The sequence below is a fragment of the Adelges cooleyi genome, unplaced genomic scaffold (genome assembly GCF_023614345.1).
Source record: "Adelges cooleyi isolate 19-005CV unplaced genomic scaffold, UGA_ACOO_1.1 ACOO_flye_CR_arks_rails_tigmint_CR_PRNA_23, whole genome shotgun sequence".
Classification (NCBI taxonomy): domain Eukaryota; kingdom Metazoa; phylum Arthropoda; class Insecta; order Hemiptera; family Adelgidae; genus Adelges; species Adelges cooleyi.
Genome location: NW_026095893.1, coordinates 9,822,897 through 9,848,226, shown reverse-complemented (window position 1 = coordinate 9,848,226; position 25,330 = coordinate 9,822,897). Strand labels below are relative to the sequence as shown.

Below are 25,330 nucleotides of genomic sequence, written 5' to 3'. Positions count from 1 at the left end.
TTATCATTTATGGACGATGAACTATTAACATATACCTACAAATACCACATTCCAAAATACTAATACCTACCTTATAAATAAAATATTAAACTCAATTTACCTTAGATTCTAATAATTTACTTATACGTGGTTTTATACATTAATTCCGAAATTATTTCCACACATGTCCGCATTAGTGATGGGCTGGATTATACGGATTTAATGGATTATCCAGGTTATGATGTTTTTGGATTGAAATGTTTTATATCGAAGTTAAATATGTATTGTTTTAAATAAATATTTTGTGGTAGATGTTTGAATATTTAATGTAAATTATATAAACAATAAAAAATACAGATTATCCAACGAATACGGATACTTCAGAAATCCTGATTTATTCGATTTGTTTAAGTTCGTGAATCTTACCTATACTTTCACTAATATTCGTAAAATTTATATTATACTTGTAAAACAAGTCCAAGTAACCGGTCAAGAGCTCTAATAGCAATGTCAACAGTTTTTACGAACATTTATTTGCTATGGAGTTCTCTGAAAGCAGGTTGGCATTGGGTATTGAAAAATACCGAGTCGATCAATCACTCGTAATTGACAAATTTCTGTTAGATGCAGAACATCTATTTCTTAAGCCCTAGTATATATATATATTTGTGTGTATACGAGTATTTATTATTTCTATGGAATCGGATAGGATAAAATAGGCAAAATTTAAACACTACGCGTTGTTTATCAAGAATCAGTTAGAAAAACACCAGTATACTTTACCTATTATATATAGAAAACAAGATACATTAACTTATTGTACAAAATATGTAATAATAAATTAAAACTGCCAAATCTATACCGCCAGAACCCCGATTGGAGAGTAAAGACGTAATACGTGAAAAAAACGAATGTAATATTATTTTTCAGTTAAATAAATAATACTTCAATTGAGTACAGATCAATAATATTTAGTTATCTTACAATAAATTTGTTAGAGGCATATAGCTTCAAAAACTTAATATACCTAATTTAGTAAAAAAAAAAAATATGTGTTTGTCTAATCATTCTCCTTTAAAATTTACAATTACCACTTCTATACAGAGAAAGTAGAGTGTTCACAATAAACAGACAAATATCACCACGATCATACAGAACACTAGAGCGATACAGCGCTATTATAATATGACTTCGGGTTAAAGGGTTTGTTTTTCAAAATTGCTTATGATTTTTAGGAACTTTATTGACAAAGTCTTCGGTTGATATTAAGTAAACTGTAAAACCTATCGAACGATAAAACAGTAAGTAAAAACATAACAGTGGATCTACACGTTAAACGTTTACGCATAGCGGCATGAAAATAAAATTCATTAATTATGTAGATGACTAGTTAGTTTGCGAATGCGTATGGTACCACCATCATTTCCTCAGAAACCGGAAAACGGGAGCACTTCTGCTATCGTCATGCAAAAGGCAGCAATGTACGAGTAAGTGGGGCGGTGTTCAGGTAAAGCGATTGGTTGTAACTTTTTTTTTATCCAGTAAACAAAACTGTGAGGCGCGGAATGGTTTTCCGCCTTTTTTACTTACATTAAAAAAAAAGTTTCATCACTCTGTATTATTATATAATAATAATATAATCGTCACCGCCGAACGTAAAACGAGTGTAACTATTATTGAGAATGATCATCCTAGTAACACTTAAGTGAACAAACGATTTATCAAGCACAATTACTGACAGTAATATATTGACTATGTAACGTTTGCAATAACATGATTTACATAATAATAACAATAATAATATCAACATAATTTTCGAAAGACGATAAATACGATTACTGCCTATATGCCTACTTATTAAACCGGGTTTCTACTTCATAACCAATTATTATATTAACAATTAAATGTATAGTTAAAAACAATGTGTTTAGTGCTATATAAAAAATAGAAAAAATTGTATGAAAACAATAATTATTGTGACATCTCGGTATACATATTTTTATACAACAACGTCAATGGCGGGAAGCTTAAGACAAAATATAGATTTTGGTACCCTAACTTACCAGTGGTCCCCAAAGGCCAAAACATTTGAATACAACATGGTGGCTAGATGGTATAAATATGCAATTTATATTAGAATATCGATTATTATATTTAAAAAAAATCACTTTAAACCGTTTTTATGTAATCAATATCTACATAAAATGCAGTAGGGAATAATATTCATGCTTATGAATTAGGTACAATAATATTGTCCTTCTGAATATACTATGAAGTAGAATATTAATATAGCAATCACTTTTAGAAAACTAAGCAACATTTGCATTATATGATAGTTGGATTCAGCTATATTATTATACCAGCTCATATGTATAGTTTTGTTTTTTTATAAAAAACTATTTTTATTAAAAACTAAAAAATATAGTGCCGTCATTAATTGTTTTATATTACAAAAATACAATTCTGTGCATAGAGTTTGTTTGCAATAAATTAGTAACTAAAATTTAGATAGGGAGGGAGAAACGTGGGGCTTATTGCAAAACAAATGCTGGAACCCCATTTTGTATCAAGCTAGTTTAAGCTAACATTTTATGTATGGATTATGGATTTTCGTAGGTCTACTTGCATTTGAAATGGGCTACTGAAGTCATATAGCTAAAATGTAAGATATTAAATCATTAGGTTAATTAAAAATAGCACACTTTTACTTTACTATCATTTGTTTTACAATTATTAATAAAATGTATTTAGTCTTATAGGTATGGTAATTAATGAGGAACTTTGGAATGGCAGCCAGTAATATGTACACGCATTTCATGTAAATAATTAAACAAAAAGAGCTAAATATATGAACCGACCGATAACAACTTCAAATTTAAAATTCTAAATACACCGTAAAAGTATAAAAAAAAAACGTTTTGCGATAAAACTCATAATCGATAGTCCATATCAATCGCTGTTTGTTAAAAGGGCACATGTTTCAACAGGTAAACTTTTGGAAAATGATAAAAAATTGCATAACTTTCAAAAATGTGGTAATTTAGTAAATAATTTGTTTTATGTGTATTATGACATGCATGGTACTCGATAATTATACCAAATTTTGATACTGTAAAAATATTTATTTAAGTTTATACTGGTTGAAAGTTGCAAAAAAAAATTAACAAAAAATGTAACATATGCCCTTTTAACAAAAAGCAATTCATATATTGTCGCTACGTCCCCTAACATTTAGTTGTTATTCTGTATGTAAACTTATATTGTGATATTAAGTTATATTTTTTGATTTATTATGAAATGGGTTTTTGGATAATATTTACCAGGTCTTCTTTCATCAAAATAATTCGAATTTATTTTTTCCAGATGTGTTACCAATTTGTTGTTTGGCATTATTTTTTTTGAATTTGTTGATTCAATCTTTACAGAATTCATAGAAATTGAATTATTATAATTGTTACTCAGATATACTGGTTGGTTTTTCTAAATATTTTCCTCGATAACGGTTTTTGATTTGTTTCAATTTCTTTAGTTCCATATATTCTTTAACAGTCTTATATCCAAGACTAAACCACTTAAAGGTAGTGGTTTCTGGACGTTCCGTCAGCTTTGTTGTTGTATAATAAAATTTTTTGGATTTTTTTAACTCCATCATTTCCTTATAGTTCGTTAGTTTTGGTCCTCTACGCCCTTTTGAGTTTTTAATTTCATATTCATTTTGAGTCATTACGCTTAATGATTTTTTACCTTCTTTTTTTGTTTATTGAAATGTGCATGAATGTGTAGAAAAATATTTTCTAATAACTTTAAATTCCCTTATTTCCTTACTGGTTGCCATAAATTTCTTTGCAAACATCGTTTGAACTTCGTTAACACTTGTTGTTACAATTTGATGTATTTTCGTTTATTTATAATTTATTAAATTCATGATATCGAGATTGGGGGAACTCTGTGATTTATTAATTTTTTGAGTATTTGACCTATATTCTGTACAATTTTCTAGTTTAAGTTCTTTTGTCATTTAAAATTTTTGTTTTTGTGAATATTGAAACCTATTTTTCCCTACAAGTTAACTTGTTTTAAATTCTTGATTTCAAATTTGTTGAGACTCTTGACTGCTCTAGTTTTTTTTTTTAATCTTTGATGTATATTTCACAGAGCTATCTGATTTAAATTCTTTTGTTATTTCAGATTTAAATGTTTTTTTTTCTTTTGAATACATTTTTTTCGAATCATTGTTTTTCAATTTTTTGAGATTATTAAACTCAGTTTTTGTTGAATGTAGAATTTTTTATTTTAAAGGATTTTGTTCTTTTTGGTTTCCGTTTTTGTGAATACTTTGATGCTTTTTATTCATTGATTTTTTTTTTGTTTTAACTCTTAGTTTTTTTCTTATTTTTTTGAGTCAGCATTTTCACTAACTTCGTACAATTCCTTTTTTTTATGTTTTTCTATTACCTTTCCACAACTAGAAAGTATATTCGTTTTATCTAAAGTAACAACCTTATCTTCTATAGACGACCCAGCATCTTCAACATTTTTATTTAGCAGCTTCGCAAGATTCAACTGTTTAGGCGGTTTACTTGCTCTCACGACATTTTTTACAATTGTGGCTTCAAGTGCTTTATCCAACAAGTTTGATACTATATTTTTTATAATTGTCCTTTTGTTTCGTTTAAGAACTCTATTGCTGTTAAGACAATCCCTTGTAGTCTTTGACCTTTTTACTTTTTACCCGTAAAATTAGTTTTTGTCAAATATCTTTCTGTTATGTGTATCGATATCCAAGATTCGTTGGGTACAGCTTCGGCAAATGTAAAACACAATTGTGCATTATATAAATTGAACGTGCTAATTGCTAAGTGCAAAAAAATAAACAAATACTAGAGAGTAACACATCACCAAAACTAAATGTGATAATAAAAATAAAAAATAAATAAAAATTAGGTAATAAAAAAACTGGAGCTGTTGATATTTTAACATGTTCATTACAATATTGTAATAATGTTGATAATTATGAACGATAATATAACGTTCACGTCACCGGACTATTCAAAATTAATTAATTAGTGGACTATTTCACAATATTCTATAAGGACAAAATCATATTTTTTATGTGTTAACAATTATAAACAATTATGTTTCAGTAAAACTTGAGGTATAAATATATAATTACAGTCACATGATTTGTTTTATTTTAACTTATTTTATCTTTGTCTAGAATTTCCATAACTTTAAAAACAAGAACTAATTAACAACGTGAAACTATATTATATGTGTTTAGTGAGTATATATGTATGAATGAAACAAAAATATTGAAAACAGAGTTGAAAAAATTTAAATTCGAACAATTATTTGAAAATAATATACTTACTTTAAATATTATTCTAACAACATTGTATTGTGTTGACGGTATATAGTTTTATTAATATAATAATAAACAATTATAAACAGTAGAATCATGAAAGGTTTTTAACTCATCGTTAATATAGTGGTGGAGCGGTGCTCACCTAATTTCCGTTTTAGCCACTACTAAAATTGAATCATTAATTTATATTTTACAACACTGTTATTTTAAGCGCCTAATACCTAATTTGGTTTTAAAACTACTCAAATAATATTTTATTTGGATACAGTTTTTCTCGCATAATACCCGTAAATCGTTATCAATATTATTGTAGTTATTTCCTTCTTTTCAATTAGACAACATGTAAATGTACTTGCCTAATTAGTTGTAGCTCTACATGGTGAATAGTTTCTTAGGTATATCAAATTATTCCAATAATAGCTGAACTGAATGTCTGAATGAATCAATGAAAATCCTGCAAAATAAAAAAAAACATAATTATGTTCACAACTTGTTTATAAAGTATATGAGGTTTTAACTTTATATAATCACTGGCAGAAATTAAATTAGATAAATTATATTTATAATGCCTTATCTACTACGTAAGTGAAGTTTAAATTCTTAATTATTTTACTTTTATTTACATGCTATGGGTTTTCTCCATAAAAATAATTTCCCTAAATTCTTTGTTAAAAAATAAAATTCCTCTTTCTACTAAAAGCACTTTCACTTTTACATTACAATTCACTTGTTAGTGAAAATGTAATTTCATTAATCTACAGATTAAACTGAAGGAATGCTAGCGTGTGAAGTCACTAAAGCGTATGGCAGAAATGAAATAATTACAACAAACCCAACATGACAAAAGTTATTCAGACTGTATGGCATACAAAGTGTCAGAAAAGCTTAACCCACAAAACTACGAGTTCGGTAAAAAGCCAGCTATAGAGTTTAATTATCATTGTTTAAATGTCAATTCCAAAAATAATAAGTTCTGCCATTTACTGGATCAACTTTATAGTTTTTAGTTTGGGCAAGTCTGATTTTGAAATATTATATTATTATAAAAGGTTTAATGTAAGAAAATATAGTTAAATTGTTTGCGGGTTATGCTTTTCTGGCGTTATGAGCCTCATATATGGGCGCTTTGAACTTGGACATTAAAAAACTTATAGTCTGCTTTAGACCGTTCCCAACCGTCTTAAGAACGCCCATTAATATTCTACTGTTAGGGAACTATTATTCCAAACATATTTTAAAGATAATAAAATAAAGTTAGAATCTATTAGAAAAATTATATTTATATTTTGTTTTTTTAAATAGTTAATTTCAAAAAAAAAAAACCAGTACAGTGGGGTCGGGGCATAGTGGGGACGGAGCATAGTTGGGTCGGGGCATATTGGGGACGGGGAGGTCACAGGTTTACAGGAATTTTTAAATCTGAAAGTGATAAAATCACTTTCGAAAAAACGCTTCGATGCAAATCGGTAGTTAGTATTTTCAAGCCAGTACAGTCCAAACCAAGCACAGTATAAACCAGCAAAGTTAGAAAGTTTTAAATGAAGGTTCTGTATTTACAAATGAGCATCAAAGCGTTTATTTGAAAGCGATTTTATTCAATTTTATCACTTTTATTTATAATAATTCTTGTAGACCTGTGACCACTCCGTTTCCTCATTGCTTTGATTACATTATGCCAATACTCTACTGTACTAGTCCTCTCGGATAAAATCGCTTTCAAATAAACGCTTTGATGCTCATTTGTAAATACAGAACCTTCATTTAAAACTTTCTAACTTTGCTGGTTTATACTGTGCTTGGTTTGGACTGTACTGGCTTGAAAATACTAACTACCGATTTGCATCGAAGCGTTTTTTCGAAAGTGATTTTATCACTTTCAGATTTAAAAATTCCTGTAAACCTGTGACCTCCCCGTCCCCAATATGCCCCGACCCAACTACGCTCTGTCCCCACTATGCCTCGACCCCACTGTACTGGTTTTTTTTTTTTTGCAAAAACTTAGTGGACCAAATAACACATATACAATGTCTTGTTATATTTTGTTGGAATGGTCGACGATTCATGTTTCAATCGTTTGTACTCCATAGTTTAAAATATAATCGCTTATACTCAATAAAATTAATATTTATGTATTATATACTTCCATTAGAGCAATCTCAAACAAACTATTTATACTTCACAGATTATATTATTTCAAAACTATATTATACTTCTATTTTACTAGATTGACAATGTACAAAATAAAATGCAACTAAAAAAACCTTTTCATAGATCCTTAAAATGTAAAGGGTGGGATAGTGAAACGGGTTTTTACCATTTAAATACATTAGAAAATCGCCGTTTTACTGCCTCATCCTGTATATTAATTTCTTGTTATTTTCTAAAGAAAAATCGATTTTCTTACATTTAAATTAAAATAAATCGTATACTGGTACTGTGATGGAGAAAACAATAAATTTTACCTACATTTATTACTTATTAGTTAAATATTACTAACGTGTATAGCCACTTGCAGTCGGCTGTTGCCTGTTATTTAACAATAACCTTTTATGGAGATTTTAAAAATTGTGTTTTTTTAATAATAGCATAGGAGCAGTATCATGATGTTAAATGTACACGAGATTTGATCTAGTCATAAAATAAAGTATTATCATTTATGACTTAATTATTATTAAAATTTATCTTAATAGTAATAGTACATAGTAATAAAATAATGAAATATTTTTTACAAAATTAGAGCTACAAGTTGATAAACTAAAAAAATAAAATTAGCACGAAGCAGATTATCTAATATTAGACAATTTAAACAATCAAGCGTGAATCTCTTTAAATGAATAACAGTATAACAATATACAAAACATAAGTTTTCCTTTAAAAAAATTGTGTAATAAAAAAAACATTTTGAGGCGGTATACTGCATATACTGCATAAAAACCAACACTTAATCTGAATCCAAAAAACAACAGTCCTCTTCATTATTTGCAGGTAGTTGGACATTAAATACTCATAGTTAACCTTCGGTAAGGTTATATAACGCAGGCTATAAAATAACGAGATAACGACAGTGGTTTTGTCGTATCAGAATCATTAAGTACCTTAATAAGTACACGGACAGGTTTTTTTCCCAATAAATCGAGTGTCTACTATAATCAGTCACACGATTTAGTCGCCTGTGATATCATGTAATAAACACAATATTATGATACCGATCATTGGGCCCTAACCTAATCTAACACGGATAGACGTTACCAACTGATAGTTTTTAGTGTCTGTTCGTTTCTCATATCTGGTACACTGGGTTTTTAGTTAAAAAAAAAAAAAAAAAGTTGAATTTGTGTAAACTTTAAGTCAAAAGTGGTACTTGAGCACAAAACCTAATAGTATCATTCTGCATAGATATAAATAAAATTGTTTTAATGATTTGATCAATTTTTTTTAAATATTTTAGGTGTTTTTGTTAAAATATACGCAATGTGCGAAAACACGGTTTTCCGGCAATTAAAAAAAAACCGTTGTGCCGAATTTTTCACCCGCTTAATATGTTATGGATACATATGAGTTCCAACTACTGGCAAATTTTCAACCCAAAAGTTTTAAAATTACGGCTAAAAACCCCGAAAACCAAAAAAACTTGTACCCCCCCCCCCCTATTTCTCATACATTTCAACTCGATCCGACTCTTTTTCTCGATACTATAGCCAGTAAAAGTTCTAACTTAAAAACTCGTACGGTTTATTTTTGTTTTTTCAACTTTCGTCTGTGAAGACTTAAACTTTTTCAACTTTTACCCCCCAAAGTACAAACTAGACAAAATTTGTGATTTATAAAGTTGCTATTCGAAGGAATTGGTCTAGTATTAAAAAAGTTACAGTGTATACAGCGAAAAAAAAAGCCCACATCAGAGTAAAACCAATACCTTCTCGCTTTGCATCGAAGCTAAAATAACTCTAAGACTGTTGTTTTATAATAAAAATAAAATTAATTCCTCTTTTACAAACTATTAAACTAATAGATGTTCTCTCGAGTTCTAAAAGAAAGGGGATAATTGTAGTGAGTTGTGAGTATAAAAACTGTTTAATGACAATCTACACCAAAAATACTTATTAGGTATAATCTCTAACAGTAAATCAGTAAGATAAAATACCGATTGCAAGGAAAACACTTGTAAATTAGTAACAGTTATTAACAATACCTCTCATCGCTTTGACAGTTTAACATCCTCTATTTGTTCACTCACTTCATTCAATTTTATGTTTTTGACTTAATTTACTTAAAGTTTGAACCATTTTAGTTAATATTTGTGTTATACTACATTAGGCGATCATTGTTTCGATTAAAAATTCCAGTCTTTTTAAGTAGCCTTGTAAAATACATGAACTAGTTTTTGAATTTTTGGAACTATACTTATTTTCAAAATAATTAAACCTAGCTAAAACAATTTCCGGAATTCCCAGATTGTTTTAGTTTTTGTTTCATTAAAATCGGATCAGTAGTTTAATCGGAAAATGGGATCATTCATACACTTAACATTTTATTGATCTCTTTCTTCTGCAGTTGGGTAAAAATAATTAAATATAATTAAAATAAAAAAACAAATATCTAATCCATCTTGTTTAACAGCAATGTATAATAACAATGGTAAAGTATTGAATTATTGGTATGTTTGACATTTTTATTCTAATTTCTTCATAGCTCTCAATTAAACTTTTATCTATTCTTGACATTCTTTTTTGCCTTTTGCATTTAATTGTATATTTTAGACACAACAATTTGTTCGAGTTTTTAATTTAATTTTGAATTTTTGAAACGTTCTGGCTATTACATGTTTTTTATTTAATCGTTCTTTTTTACTACGTTTCATTACTACGTTTTTATTTAACAACGGGTTTTCTTAAGTAAATTTTGTTGGTCTTTTCGATTGCATTGAAACCTTTGTTTGAAGGCATCACCTTTTTGCTTTTTATTCTTTCTGATTTGTCTTTTGAAATTGGGTCGGACTTTTTAATTATTCTGAGGAACCATGTAATATAAGCGTCCTTTATAACGACGGCGCTAGTGGAATGTGCTATGTCAATTATTTGCGTAAATAGACTGCACTTCAAAAGTTCTGACCTCACATATATCTGAATAATAGTATTATTTGACTTAATTTGTGTCTTAAGTATAGTCTATTTTATACCCAATTATAAATAGGTAATAAAATAATTAATATTAAGTTACACCCAATGATATATCACGTCTTTTAATTTATTAAGAGTATTTCCATAACTTTTTTCAAAAATGTAAAAAGCACAGTTTTGGCCAATATTTGATTAATCTATAATGTATTAAAGAATATAAAGGTTTTTGTCTTGGAAAGTAAAATAGTCCATACTTAAGCCGTAAAAGTTGGGTCGATTACTGTAAGCAAACGCAAATGAAAGAACGCAAATTCATGAATTTGTAGAAGAATATTTATTTAACCATTTTGAGTGAAATTCGATAAAAACTGTGTCAAACTTGTTTTAACGACTACCATCATAAGTTTTGTGAACCGTTATGTCAAGTTTGCTATTGTTATGAAGCTGTTTAGCATACACATTTTGTTTTGAACCAAAAAATTATACCGGTTTATTATGAATTGGTAGATTAACCAGTTAATAAACCAGTAAAAACAAACGGACGTTTAAATGTGCGATGGTCGAGAATCGATGAACTGCCATTTCGAGTTATTTTAGAACAATAACGACTAAGTGCGTGAATTCAGACTTTGTTTTCTACTTGTTGCTCACTGGATCGATATGCTCAATTTCTATCTTTACAATATTCGATTGGTATAACGGATAAATAAAGAGGGAGATAAAAATGCCAAATACGTCGATGATGGCTTTATTAAAAAACGAGTATCGCCAAACGTTATGGACCTACAATGGAGTGGTAGAGTTTAATTAAAATTCAAATGAGGTTCATCAGATTAGGGTTTTGAGTACATGCGCTTTACAGTTAGCCAACGAGGGTGCGAAGGTCACCGCCAAAAGCCGTTAGTATAACAGGTGCATAGTGTACAAATATGGGACGCGTTCAATTCTGATCTTTATCTAAATATTTTATTCGGTATCTTTTTTGAATCGCATACAAATGCAAATATAATAATATTATTATTAGCTTGTGTACAGCGTAGGTTTGAAGGAAGTCGACACTTCTGCCAAAATGATCCTAGTTTGGTTACCGATACAACGCAATAACTATAATTTCATTAGTTTCGGTAAAATAGAATAATATATTAATAATTCTATCAACACTTTTAAAAATTCCTAATAATAAATAATAATAATTAATATACAGAATATATTTCTCTTTTTTAAACCAATACATTTTTTTAAATTCATTCTTTAACAGTTTAATTTTAATTGATCGCAGGCGCATATACAATGCACACCATATAATACATTTATGTATGCACATTTTATAACTTTGTAAAAGGAATACTGCTCATAAATTATATAATAAATTATTAATTTGTGTAGATCATAGAAATAACCACCCTGTACATACATATATTTTATTTGTTATTATTTTAGTTAAATGTAAATTTTCCAAACAATAATTATTATCAAGATTATTTCAAAATAAAAACGTTGCAGAAAAACAACAATCATCATTGTTCTCAAAAGCTGTTTAAGCAGATCAAGTTCACCACATTCGTTTTTAAATTGACACAATATCGACAGTGAAATCCAATGTGTTCATTCGATTTGAATTTATTCAATATATTTGTTGAGACATTTAGACAGCTTTATAATATTTTTATGCGTCAAACAGCCGTCATTATATCGTTAACATAGTATAATACGACATTGTAAAATGTAATTTGATATTACTTATTTATATTATAATATTATATTTGTCGTGGAAGGCGGTTACACCTTATTTCACTCTAATTAATTTCACTGGATATTGTCATTAAATTAGTAGCACAAAATTTCTTTATTGTTTATAAAATGTGAAAGTTTCAAACATTTTTAGACAAAAAATGGTTGCAAAATTTAAAAAATTATGTTTTTTTAGTGTGGGGTGGTAAGATTCTTTGTTTTGGAATTAATTTTATTATTATATTATAAAATGTAAGTATTCTTTGCTGTATTTATCTTATAACTAAATGTTTCAAAAATTCCGTTCCTAAATTTGTTCCGGGACTAATCATTTTAAAAGTTCCTTATCTGTATTAGTCCTGGAACAAATAGAAGAACTATTAGAGCTATTAACTTCAGAAAAGGAACTCTACCTTAAGTCTTGATTTTAGTTCCGAAATGGATTTCAAAACCCAGATAAGGGTTTGAAAATATAAATTTAGAACGTTTCGCATAAGGCCATTGTAATATTATCTAACCCAACGGACAAAAGGTTAAGATTACAAAATTTATATAATATGTGAAGTTTTCGACATTTTTTTAAATTCTTATTAGGGTTTCGGAAATATAAAGATTTTAAATATTTACTTCTATCAGTTTATGCTAAAATTTGTAAGCCTTACCTATTGGTTTCATTTATATTATCAAATATCGGCATTTTAGTTTCCATTCAAATAATTTTTATAATATTTTTTTAGCAACATAAAAATCAAAAATATATTTTGTGTATAATTGTATTTATTTACTAAATACTAAACCGTATTGAGAACATTTGTGTGGGGATCGAGAAAAATATACCACATGGTTAGTTTTACATAGAACAGAAGACTATACTTTTTTAAACCAGTACATAGAGGTATGTATTTTACATTTTTATTTGTCCGTACCCACTTGAGCATTTTTATATTTGAAGTTAGTTCATTAACTGTGCAGGTAAAATTTGAAAACATACAATCTTTTATCCTTAAAATCAGAAAACCCTTTTTTTATCGGGTTTTAAAGCATCATACACATAGACCATGTAGTATAATACTACAACTACATTATTCATATCATAAATTTTATCTGATCCATTTTACATTAATTTTGTTAAAATTCAGCCTGTTTTGTTTTCCTAATGTAAACTCTTTTTTTATTGGAAAACCAAAAAATAGGGATAAATTACACTTTAACCGTAATTTATCACTCTCTGACAAATACTATCCACAGATTTTCATCGAAGCGTATACTTAAAAGTGATTTTATTACTTTCAGTTATAATGATTCCTGTAGACCTGTAACCTCTCCGTTCCTACTATGCACCGATCCCACTGTACTAGCATTTTTAACTATATTATGTGTGTCGTGTGATTTTATATAAATTTAAAGTACCTCTTTTTTCTTTGCTTAATCACATATAAATAGTTGGCCAATGAAATCTTACCACTCTCTCCAATTTTTTTTTATTTGGTCACTATTTCTTTAACTAACCCAAACACCATAATGTTAAATACATAAAAAAATGTTATAACCATTCGATTCTCAAAACTTGCTGTTAACACCATATTTCGAAAGTAAATATCATAATATTGGGAATAAGATAAACTACAACAATATTATTATAATTTTTGTTTTCGATACTTTTTCCAATAGAAAAGTAGTTACATTAAAATGAAAAAAAAGGCTATAATTTTTTAGTCATAGATGACAGTATTATCAGTATTAACAGTTGTTTTCAACTGTACAGTAAATGTAAATTATACATTTACTCGCTTTAATAATTAAGATACATGCGTTAAAGTAATTGGGTTCATTCTGGGTATCGTCGTTTCTCATTTAAATGTATTAACATTTAAAACGCACATATCATAATTTAATGACAATAATGTCTGGTACAATAATCCAATATTGTTTTAAATCATTCTAAACTATATATAGTATAGCTAAATTAGTCGGTCAAGCACAATACATACCAGGGCCAAATTAAAATTTATTTTAGCATAATTCATGCTACGTTTTCGGTCAATTTATGTATAGCGTTAATATTTAAATAGCTTAGAAAATCAACATAAGCTATTTGTCCCGTATTATATATTATTCGCCTAATTTATTCTGTTGAAAATAATATAAATATATGCATCACAAAGAAAAAGCTTAATTTTATCGATATAATAATATAATGTAAACCTTCGTAACTGGTATATAGAAGTACTAATATAGAGGACTGTATAGTTGTTAATTTTAAGAGGAATATGAAATGAAAAACATTCTATTAAAAACGATCAACAGATTTATATTATATATCATGTTTGTATATCATGTTCATAAAAAAATCAAATAAAAGTAAAAAAATTAAAATAAATTGGGTTTTTTTAAAGGAAGGTTATTACTGAAGGACAAGGCCACGTGGGCCTAACACTAATTATATAGAAGTGTACAAAAACTATTTTATTTTTATAAATATACATGTAGTGTACTGATATTATTCAAGTAATATTTACGTAGTTAATATATATAATAATTATTTAACTATTTATATTTTATAGTAGGCTACGTTACAAACGGATTTTGGTTTACACATTAATTTCCCATACAATTGTTTGTAAAGACATTTACACGTGTTTTATGACTATATTTTTTATCAACTTCATAGTATGCTGTATTATTAGAGGGTATTATATTTTTTCAACTCTAAGAAAACTGTTACATATTGTCACATTGTACATATTTACTATATGTTGGTAAATACAATTAATCTCCGAACAAAATATAATTAAGGATATATAGGCAAACATTTTTTCTATGTTTTAATCAGCAACACATCAATAAATACTATATTTAAAATAATCTGTTTAAAGTTAAAATCAGGCGTACTTAGTACTTTTTTATTGCATTTACTATAGGTACTTTAGAGATTCTGAATTTTAAACTAAATACATTCTATAAAATTATTATGTGTATCAGTTATTTCTCAATTATGTACTATAAAAGAAATATTCAAATATAGTAACAAATATAGTATATAAAAAAAGTAAGTATTGATCAATATACATGTAGAAATAGTTTTAAGTTTTAGTTCTGAAAGTTACAACTCAGTCTAAAATGGAAATAGCTGTTTATACACATAAAATATTAGTATGCTTCACTGTTGCGGAAGTTATATCCGCATATTAAATATGAACGTCTACGCGTTGCTTGTACATAGTATTTTTGTTACATGGTATAATCATTTATAACGTAAATCGTTTTAAAAATAAAAAAATTCTAGCAATAAAATATACACCGATTATAAACATTACATTTCCATAATTTACAGTAATATTTTTGTTGTTGTATCGTGTATGAAATTATATCACTTAATAGCAACTAATTCTGAGAACTTTTTCGTAAATTTTATAATTTTGGTCACTTTTAAGTATATAGAATACAAATATTAACGTTCTATAAGATTAAGAATTCAGTTTATGTACTCAGTGATAAAATATAAAGAAGAACATTTTTTGTTACTCAATATCTGTACAATTTTCGATTAAAACATCCCTATTTTTAATTATGTAATTTTTATAAAATCATTAACAATTACGCCTTCTATCAAAGTAATCCAACCTTGCCATTTTCAAAACATTTGCAGCGCAATCTTAGTTGTGTTAAATACATTATTCTGACTAGAATTCAAGCGATACTCATCAATTGACATTTATATAAATAATTTCTGGAATATCCAGAAAAGTCACTTTTCTACTACCTACGTTTATAAGAATACTTCGAAGTTTTGAAAAACGTCTTTATAAAATGTTCAAGGCAACATAGATCGTAGTGAAAATTTAAAAACTATTTTTAGTCAATTAATTACTTATATTTAAAAAGTTGCAAATTTTAAGTTTTTTTAATCATTTTTACATTAGTGCTAAAAATGATTGGTAGTTTAAAATATACTTCGATCAATAGAGTAAGCAAAGATTGAAAACGCTCTATTTTCAAAGTAAAAAATCTAAGACATTTGAAAAGTTGTATAACATGCTTCAAAAGTTACAACCAGGCCTTAATTCCATTTCTATTTCGTGTGATTTCAAACATGCTGCATTCACAACTGTGAAATGAGAACAACATTTTCCCAAATTTAAACATATTCGGTTATTTTCACTTATGCCAAAAAATCACTATTATCAAATATTCCAATTTATAATATTTAACCAATAACAATTACTGGTAAATACATAGGTATAAAAAAAAAAAAATACTCGCCAGATTTTAATTGTGTCAATCGCTGACGTGTGGCTAGCGGTTACACTACTTACACACACGTGTAATGAACAAGCTGTCAGCTGATTATACAAATAATAATGGTAGATATCTAAAACGAACCCTTCTTCTGTTTATACAGAAATATAATATCATGCGATGCGTTTATTTCCGGAACCGTGTTTCTACATTCGTCTGAAGTCAAAAACGGAATGTATAATTTACACGGGCCGCGTACAAAGCGCAAACTGGATACTTTTGTATGGAGTTAGGTCATGTTCGGCGACACTCTTATCAAAGACTTGTCCGAGACTGGCGGCCGTCCAAAAACCAGCTTGGTTCCGCTCGTTACCATTTGTGTGATGTGCGTAAAAACAAGTGATAAATCATGTACTGGTGACAATCGAGTGGTTGATGTGCCATAAATAACACTAGAAAATTGGATTTACAGGAAAAAATAACAAAGTGAAGTTAACATTAATATAAATATTCGCTTAGGAATTTCTTCATAATTATAATAATCATGATTCAAAGTATAGCTGTCACGATGGACTATTATTAGAAATTTAAAACAACTACAATGACATTAGTCAGCGACAGAATGGCACTGGAGTTAGGTGGTTGAAAGAGCTCTTGTGGCATGAAATTGCGTCTTTAGAGAACCGAGCAAACAATTTAGTTACTAAACGTATAAACGTAACCAAAGATATGTAAATGATCTAGGTATTGAAGCTCAGTTACCGTGTCGCACTGTCTACAAGTGAATGTAAAAAGGACGATCTTAAACTTGATGATCATCATGAGGCGCTTTCTTAGCCATATAGGCAAGACCGAAAATTAGCTATGTAATAATATTTTTTTTGGATTCAACAGATTTGCTTTACAACTAAAAATGGTACAACTTCTCAGACACTTTCTATTATTTTTGTTTTTTATACTATTGAACTATGTGTTAGATTGAAAAAAAACCAAATATGTCAACGTACCTACTTGTAAAGCGTCCTATATAACACGTATTATATTATATTATAGTTTTTAAGCACTTAAAATAAAAAATTCAAAAATATTACTCGGTTGAACAGATATGTAGGAGTTTAATGATTGAACAGCGGTAACTTCTTCTAGGTAAAATAAAAGTGTATGAATATTGTTAGGGTCCGCATACTATAGGGGTTCCATTTTTAACTTTATTTTAGTATATTAAACTCTTATTATGACGTATACAATTTGAATGCTGGAAATCGAATCTCCGTTGCCTGTACCTAAGGCATATTTTAACAAAAAACAGAAATGTCGGGCGCTATAATAATATTTTCTTATACTTCTAATAATTTTCTTAAAATGATAATATATTTTGTAATCATATTACGTCATACCTAAAGACTGACTGCTAAGCGTGAATGTTTATGATCAAATATCGTAAAAAATGTTGTTTATTTTTAAAACTTTACAGTACACAAAGTAAAAAGTTGTATGAATTATTTGCTGTCTAGTGCGAAATCGATCAATAAGGAACTGTTTTTATAAGTTATAATGATTGAATAAGACAAAATACTGTCCATTGTGGCGTGGGGCCATATAGTTTGATTTTTACGCCAAAAATGATTATTACTTTGTTGTTTCTACTTTTATAGATTTTATTTATAATAAAGAATAATACTTTTTAAAGGTCATTTTATGATGTTTTTTATTTCTTCATTTTTATATTATTAAAAAAAAACAGTAGTACAGTAGTTAAAATATGCTCTACTATTTCTATAAAACTGATGATTCTATCGACATATTTTTAGTTATGATGAAAATAAATAAGGAGGTGTAATTATTTGAGTACCTACACTCTACAGTATTATATTGCCGAGGGTTAACATTTTAATAAATAAATGTCTAAGTATAAAATTGATTTTAAGAACCAAACAATTATTTAAAACAACATTTCTCGTGTATGAGTTTATTAATTGTACTAAACAGACTGTGTATTTGATGTGCGTATCGTCATGTAGGGGTTTGTCTCGGTAACCGAATCCCTCCGAGAGGCAACAGTCTAAAAAAAAACAATACAAAAAAAAACGTCAAAATATGAAATCACTCTCGCTTGGGTATTGGTGCGTTTCCTCGTGAATGTCATTTTTCTTCTTTTTGCGGTCTGCCCGTGGCCCATGTGCAACACCGGACTTGGGGTTTAATGGTACTTTATTTTAGAACTATTGTGTACGTTTGAAATAAAAAAAAAACCCGAAATACCATGAGTTATAATAATAATATATCGTTTAACTCACTAGCGTGTTAGGTAAATTGCGACTATCTACGTGTTTTGATCGTCCATACTAAAAATGTAATACTGTGAGATGAACAGGTGACACGTCAAATTTTTGAGCATAACATTTCTGTTCAGAACTCATGAACATGTACGCATTAGAGAGACGTACATGTTGTAAAACGATTGTTGCTTAAGTAATGAATTTTAAAAATCTTTATCATTGTCTAAATAATTTCCTCTCAGATTTGTATCGAAGCTAAAATTTAAGGTTTCCTATAATATACTGCGGTACATTTTGGAAAATCTTTAATATCATCAATTATCATTCAATTATTTTGTTTTATCAGTTTGCAACTATTTTCACATAAGCTTGCGTTATCGAAGACAATTTTTTGAAAATAAAAGGCGATTGAATGGACAAAATAATATTATTTGTTTAGTAGGTAACATTATTTAAATTATTACTTTTAAAATTATTGAACTTCTTAAGTGTTTTTAATTACAAGTTATAAAAAATAATCTGTCCACAGAAAGTGTATACAATTTTTGTATTGTGTGTACTCATATTGTATTCACAATATACCTTACTACAAAATATTGAAATGTCACTTTACGCCTTTCATCTAAACATCCCCAATAGATAATATGAGTACATTGAAATTATACACAATGGATATTATAATTATTTTTAAAATCCCCATTCTTCTACGTTTTTATAATTTCATCCTACACAATTAAATTGCGAAATGCACTGAAATGTTCTTTTAAAAAGTGCTTTTAAACGAATACTATTGTTTAATATTTTATGATAAGTAAATATTGAGTAAAATAAACTTGTAGTCCAATAATAACGTAAATATGGAGTTTCTACACACACTTTTTTGGCCACCACAATATGTAAAATGAAAGCATTAACAATGATGTCCATTAAAGCCTTTCCATTAAAAAATGTATGCATTTTAGTTTTATTAGTAAACATTATAGGTAAACACCATACAATTATTATTTTAAATATTCCATTATTTTGTGCATTTACAGGACTCGTAATTTTTATTTTATTAAGGTATTTCGATACAAGTATAAACCTAAATAATTGCACTATTAATAATATTTATTATGGCATATTATCTCAATTCATATCACAGTTAGTAATAAAATTAAATATAAAGTTGAGTAATAAATTACAAACTTAATTTAAGATGTTATAGATTAAAATATTTCAACTATTCTATTCTTTTTTATTTTATATTTATGATTGTTCATGGATTATATTTTATTAAAGTTTTAGTGTACTGTTATAAATTTAATAAGCAACTTGTTTAATAATTGTATACAAATAAATATAATTTTGGATGGTATGAATAAGTCTTTTAAATTCTAGTAACAATCGACTTAAAGAAGAAAACGAGAGTAAATCAGACATAATATTTCAAAGAAAATAAAATATATTATTCATTAACAAATCTCTAAAATATAAACAAACAGATACAAGAAATTCCCAAGTTTCTACAAACATATTTAGTAAGTATGTACATTATTTAAGTATTGAATATGAAATAACAAATTAAACTTTATACAATACAACTTTTATGGATTTCCTCGAATTCAGAAAACAACGTTAGTTTTTATTCTTCGCATTTTAAATTTACTGAATACATTTATTTAATGTACGCAATGTTATAAACTAAATGTATTATCAATATTAATGTTTTTATCAAAATTTGACTGTACGGCTAATGCCATGCCGTAAATGTATTTACGAGCATATTGTATAAGTAGATGTTTATAATTTTGTTAAGATTATACAACTAATTTTTATAATTTAATCTTACTAAGAAGTAAATTACGATATTATATAATATGAAGAATTTGATCGTTGGTTTTTTAATCATAGATTCAAATATAAAAAAAAAATAGAAAACCCATCGCTGTAACAAACTATAATACCTCTCAGTTTAACATCAAAGATAAATTCATTAAACAATATCATCAATTTAGTTCTCAGTAAAATATTTATCCTCAAGTTTAGTCTCTTGGAATTATATACAACCATTCATGCTTGTATGTATATATTATACATAGGTAAATACATTTTATATTAGGTAAATGTTCATTGTACCTAAAATTTATTGTAATAGTAATTAAGCAAAACTTAGGTCTTAAATAATTTAAATACAATTTTACTAAAGTAGTTGGTAAGTACTTTGTGATTATTAGAGTATTACATTAGGAAAAACAAAACCATTGAACGTCGAAATTATGACAAAGTTAATGGGTTCCAACTACTTATTATTTTACTTTTTCTCTCCGAAACCTTCACCTGGGTCATTGTATCCCTATATAATAATAAAGTGCACTGCAAAATTGATGACATTGACAGAAGAAGAATTGGCCGTTACCAGAATTTATTATCAGTCTAATGGTCTTGCCGAAACCCATATGAGAGAAAGAGGAATTTACGTCTCAATGTAGGATTTTATAACAACACAATGCAGTGACAGGATATAAGAAAAATTGGTCTCTAGAGACATTGACGACGAAATAAAAATAATTTTTGTTAGATACCTGAAATGAATACGCAACAATACTGACAATATTATTCATAGATTTAAATTAATATAAAATTTGATTTAAAATTTTCTAAAATGTGGGGAAACATTGTACGATTACTATACTTTATCTCTTAAGTGGCTGAATCTAATATAAATAACTTAATTTTTTTTTTCAAAATATTCCTAAACTAACAAGATTGTAGCGAGTTTTACGCGAGTATTGAAAAATTAAATTATTATTATATCAAAGGTACATAATATTATAAAATTATTTTTCGAAAAAATGTAAAGTACCGACATTGCTTGTTATAATTTATTAAATATCTAAACCTAGCAATCAATTAATCCAAAAATATTGTATAAATTATTTTAAAAATGTTGAATTATGTTTGTCTTGATTAATGTTTAAATTGTAATCAAAAACATAATTTTTAAGACCTTTTTATTTAAAATTTAACCTAATCAAGTAAATTATTATTCTGACTATTATTCTGAGTATATCGAAACTCTCTAGGCTAGAAAACAGCTTATTGTTTTTTTAATTTCATGAGAGATGGCACTATGTTCTTGAACTAATAATTTTTTCTGCATAAATTCTTTTTATTCCAAGGATTTCAAGGCTGGCGACCTAAACATTTTAAAAGGAATCATGTATCTGTTAAAACAGGTGGCAGGAAAATGAAAAAAGAAGATTAGATGTACATTGGCATTAACTGTTTTTATCACCTCAGTTACACCAGCGCGTCTCCAGGAGTGTAACTTTTCATACTTTCAACATGCGTAGCAAAACTTTGTTGGAACTTTCAATTCAAAAATCCTACTCTACTAAGAAAGTTCCTTTAAAGAAAAGATAGATGATGTTGTTAAAATAAAACCTAACAACCCGAAAAATATATGCCTTTTAAATGTTTTTTCAATTAAAATTAAATATAATTTGAATAAAAATGATGTTTAATGATTAAAATTAAAAAGTTTTTTCAATAATATTCTTTAAAACTATACAATCAAACGTTTTCTTATATTTTTAATAAATATCTAACATACTAGATACAGATAAGTAATCAAATAATAAAAGATTTTGAAATATCCTATATCACAAAAAAATCACAAAAAAAAATACTGTAGTGACCTCACTGTTGTGAGTGCTGTTTATGACAGCAATGATACCAAAATGACTACTAAAAAGTGTATAAAATAGTTTCCTTGATTGTGATTTTATTACTACCTCTTAACCACCGGTCTAGAAGAACTTAAAAATATACCTAAACTAGTTCTATAAAATTGAGCATACCACAGAAAGGTTCTATAATGGGGTTCCTGTTTCTTATATTGTGGTAAACATAATGAAAAAATAGTAAAATGTGGTGGAACCACCATTATAAACCACCTGGTCCAGAAGTATAAGTAGTTTTAAATAATGAGTTATAATAAGTTATAAGTTATATAATAAGTTAAAATACAATTTAAAAGAAATAAGACAATTGTCAGGCGTTACCTACCATAAGAATAGATTCTCTCACAAGTCTGTAAATTACAACAGCCTAGTAACAAAGCAAAATATAACAAACTAAAATAAAGGTAGTCAGTAGAGGCAAAGTTTCTATACAGGTTATCACATTCAAGAAAACGCTTCGATGCGAATTTTTGGCTATAGACGTTACTTTGATAATTATTTACTGTGTAGTTTTTTAAAACATTTTATTGTTTAAATGAACTGTCTAAATATAAGTGAAAATTGTTTTGTTTAACGTGAAATGTCCCAATTATACTTATATTATTTTCTGATATAAATCATATGAGATCATGATTTTCAAGCTATTTAATTATTCATCCGTTTGCATATTTTATAGAATTGGTTGCTGAGGTAACATTACCGACGCACACAAAAAAATCATTTTCTGGGGTTAAAATAGCGGTTTGAGCTCCAAAAATACAGTTACGATTAATTTATAATCTGTTACTAAAATGTGACGTAGTTTTCTAGTTAAAATTTTAATTATGCAATCCTGTGGTAATGCATACATGACCAAAAATCATATTGTAAGCTGAACTTCAATTTACAATAAAATAATAGGTTTCATAATTTATGTACTTAAATATTAAAAGGAAGCATCCACTGTAATTTTAGGTGTAAAATTTAATATTTTTTAAACTATCATAATTTGTTTTTTATAGTCAGGCAAAATTGTATAAACTAAATATATATTTTTAAATTAATCAATAAAAAAAATTAAACACTATCAAAGAAGCTTAAGATATCTTATAATATTGTTTTTTTAATTTCCACCGACATTTCAAGGTTCTAAAATAAACCAGAACTTATAAATTACCTATAAAGATAACATACAATGGCTTATAAGTTATAATTGATTAATAATAATAATAGTAATAATAACGAAGAAAATCAGTAAAAAGTGTTGTAAATACATATAATTTGGCACCTTCCTCACTCTTTATTCATTGCCACACTATCTCTCCCCGAAGGATTATCCTATTTAACTTCGTATCTTCTATGGGCATTAACGACCCTAACTCTTATAATTTACTTAACTTCCGTTCTGTTCCTATCATTCAATCCAATAAAGCCTTTTAAAAAATAAATTATAAATACAAATGCTAGAATATTTATTGCACTGCTAAATATAAACTACAATTTTAGAAAGGAGTTTTGAACTTTTAACCTCCCATGTATAGAAAGTTTATACTGGGTTATATGGGTGTACCTAAGTAGGTTCTTACACAAAAACTAAATAATAATTTACTTTATAACAAAAACCATTAATATATATACGATCAATATTTCATCTTTAACTTCGATACAGAGTTGAGAAGGTATTGTTTTTACAATAATGTGTTTTTATTTGTATGTGTGCGTGTGGATAACGTCATCTTTTAAGCCGCCAAACTTATTTATTCATGTAGCAAGTTTACAGATAAGGAATCATACCTAAAAGTTACTTTATCAGGCCAATAAATTAAAAAGTTCACCACTTTCCATTCAAAATCGCGAAAACAACTAAAAAATTTACTTATATTTCAACATAAAATTATTGCACTATAACTTTTTTGTTATAGTTGACTTAGTTTCAAATATGTATGGAATATTCTTTAGACATAGTATAACACTATACCCCGACCCAACTGTGGAGAAAATTTTTTAGTTATTGCTATTATAATTATTTTCATATTATGTACATTAATTGTATATGTACAAGCAGCAGTCGCAATAAAATTATGTATAAATATTCCACTTGCTGATAAACCAATAGACTTCTCATTTCACCTACAATTTTATAACGTATTAGTGATTAAAATTCCCAGCTTGCATGTAAGTCTTGGTTTTTAAAATAAAGCTAATTATGACGATAATGATTTTTGAGCAATGATGATCTAGTTTTCTATCTTGTGTTTTGTATATTTTCAGCACACAACTTGATCCACCAAGTATTAAAATTGAATAATATGGGTATGTAGATGAGACATTATAGTCGATGAGCGTATCCTATCTCTAACTAGTGTGTCCTCGTAACACTAATGATGTAAAGTCTAAAAGTTCTGAGAACTATTTTGTCAGATAAATAAAGTTGCTAGATAATGTTCACTAAATAAGACCAAGCCTCATGAACTGGAAAAATTCTAAAGCGTCAGAACATAATTTTAGGTGTAACTATATAACGTTTAAAGAGTGAATGAAATTAAATCGAGTGTATATTTACGATTGGCGACCATTATACAAAAAAACGTAAAACGCTATACAGTAAATACTAAAGCACAGAGTAGATTAAACCTAGTACTAATGCTCAGCTAAAACAAAAAACGCCAAAATTTCAACCTCACTACATCGGTTATATATATTTTTTTTATTTGTGGTCTGTCCTAAATGAATGGGTAGGTATTTATTCGCTTAAAGACCGGCAAGAACCCTAACTTCATTCAAACTGACTGTTCAGAAATCATTCTTTTCCCCGTCCGTCAAAAGGTACCGGATTGGTAGTACGCTTAGTAGACCACAAGGGATAGACAATTTAATTAAAACGTCATGGTACCGTGCAATAATCCAAGTTAA

The 25,330-nt window shown here is 27.6% G+C and overlaps 1 protein-coding gene across 2 annotated transcripts in view; it reads right to left on the bottom strand.

The window, feature by feature from the left end:
- Positions 1-25,330, bottom strand: part of LOC126835864 (5-hydroxytryptamine receptor 1-like) — a 152,152-nt gene that overhangs the window by 62,978 nt on the left and 63,844 nt on the right. The window contains exon 2 of one of the 2 annotated variants that reach the window (XM_050568710.1): positions 5,701-5,798. The exons of the other annotated variant lie outside the window; for it this stretch is intronic. The gene's annotated coding sequence lies outside the window, so the exon portion shown is untranslated. The remainder of the gene's footprint in view (positions 1-5,700; positions 5,799-25,330) is intronic. 2 annotated transcript variants of the gene reach the window in all.